Here is a 2,142-nt window from a genome sequence, read left to right as displayed (position 1 = left end):
AGGCTACTTTTACTTTTATACTTTAAGTAAATTTCCAAGCCTGTACTTTGTTACTTTTACTTGAGTAAAGAAGTTTAAGCATTACTTCCACTTTTACCGGAGTATTTTTTAACACAAGTATCTGTACTTCTACTTAAGTAAGGAAAGTGAGTACTTTTGCCATCTCTGGCCTCAAGTAAGCTTGGATTGTGCTCCCTTTTCCCCAATACATTCCAAAATCAATTACACAAGCACAGAAGTGTGAAGAATGGATTAAACTGTGTGTTTGTCTGCTCTAATTTCATCATGCCTGGCTACATAGAGTAGGTATTACTTTCCAAAGGCAAGGGGCATGCCATTAGCTAACTGCTCTCTTTTATAATAAGATCACAGTAGAATCAATGTTAGAATAATACCTGTTTAGGATTGGAACATCTGTTGTTGAAGGTGTTAATAGGCTAAACTGAAGTTTAGAGGTACAGCTCCGGAAAATTAGGGTTACGTGTTTGGCAACATCTTTAAAAGAATAGTTTGGATATTGTGGGGTTGAGGTACAGGGTTTCCGCCAGTGTATTGCAAGGCTGGTGGTCCACCGGGCCTACATTGGCCCCCTTTAGGCCTAAGCCACTGGGAATTATTTTCTAATGTATTTTTAAGACATTTAACAGTTGCAGTGGGGCAGCTCAGTTGGAAACCTACATGTATTCATATTTTTCAAATCTCCAGTTAGCTTTTAACACTGATTGAATGTTGGACCCTATGGAATCTGTATTATAGCTTTTTTTTCTTCATGATTCCGTCCCATGATTCCATAGGGCCCAAACATAATGCTGCCATACTTAACATAAGGTACTTATCCATAGTCAGTGTAATACCCAACGTTAGATGGCGGTCAGGTTAGCACTGCACAAACCCAAGGGGTGCTGCTCTTGTCCTTTGGGCAGAGGTTCCCCAGATGTTGTAAATATGAACAGAGGGGGAAAACCATGGGCTATTGCTGATGAGTCACCAGCCTAATGGACCATGGTATGAAACCTGATACAGGCTGTGTCGGCCTAGAGAGGGCAGTGTACTGAAAACAGTGTCATTACTAAAACCTGAGGCCTCACAGGCCAGGACCTCATGTGCTGGACCGTATGCCAAGAAGTGAAAGAGAGGAGAGGGAGTGGACTGGCTGAACACGATACAATCGGGGATGGTGGGAGTTCAGTTTCAGACAGCAAGACCCGGGAGGAAGGAGAGGGACCAAAGTCTTTGTTTTATCTGGAGCGAGCAAGATACTTGCATCATAGCAGCTCCCCGAGAATAATGTCCACACATGATGACTCAAAGAGAAAATAGGGAGATGATGAAAAGAAAGCTTAGCCTGTCGCGCCAGGTAAGCACTCACAGTTCGAAGCACAGTGTGAAGTGGCTCTTGGACAACACTATAGTCATTCTCCTATTTGTTGGTTGTTTTAAATTGTCATTGCGGCATGTTCAAGTGTGCTTCTAAAATGGTGGATAATAGTTTTTCTATCTCGGCATGCATAGACTCAAGTGGAAAACACAGAAAAGTTGTCTGCCGAGCATGTGCAGGAAATGCGTGCAGGGAAATAACTGAGTATTAAATATTTAAAGAAAGCTTGTGATATAATAACTTTGTCATGCGTGATGTTGTCTCTGTCTTTCTGATAGATAGTAGAGATAGAATAGTACAGATGTGTCTAGTGTAAAACAGTTTATGTGTCACGTGTTTTGAAATCTGGAAAAGAAGAGAGCCATTGTCAATTAGTCATTAGTACCTGGGCTTTTAATGCTAAGCTAAGCTAACTAAATCATGATGTACATTACTGTACTATATTTGTTCTTGTATTTTATCCTATTATTTTAAAGTTGTATATATGTATATTATATCCTAGTATTTCATGTATATGTATGGTCTGTGCTGAGTGGCTGATATTATGCTGCTGTAACACTGTGATGAATAAATATCTATCTATCTATATATATATCTATCTATCTATCTATCTATCTATCTATCCACATGCCATGCTCTCATCGGCATTCTTGTCTTTCCAATGCTCAAGTAGGGATTAGGTAGTTAGGATGAATTTGTATAAAATAATAATTTATCTTCAAACAAACTAATCAATGAATTCAGGTACATGTTCTGTACAACTG

The sequence above is a fragment of the Etheostoma cragini genome, chromosome 21 (genome assembly GCF_013103735.1).
Source record: "Etheostoma cragini isolate CJK2018 chromosome 21, CSU_Ecrag_1.0, whole genome shotgun sequence".
NCBI classification, from domain to species: domain Eukaryota; kingdom Metazoa; phylum Chordata; class Actinopteri; order Perciformes; family Percidae; genus Etheostoma; species Etheostoma cragini.
Note: the sequence above shows the minus strand (reverse complement) of the source record.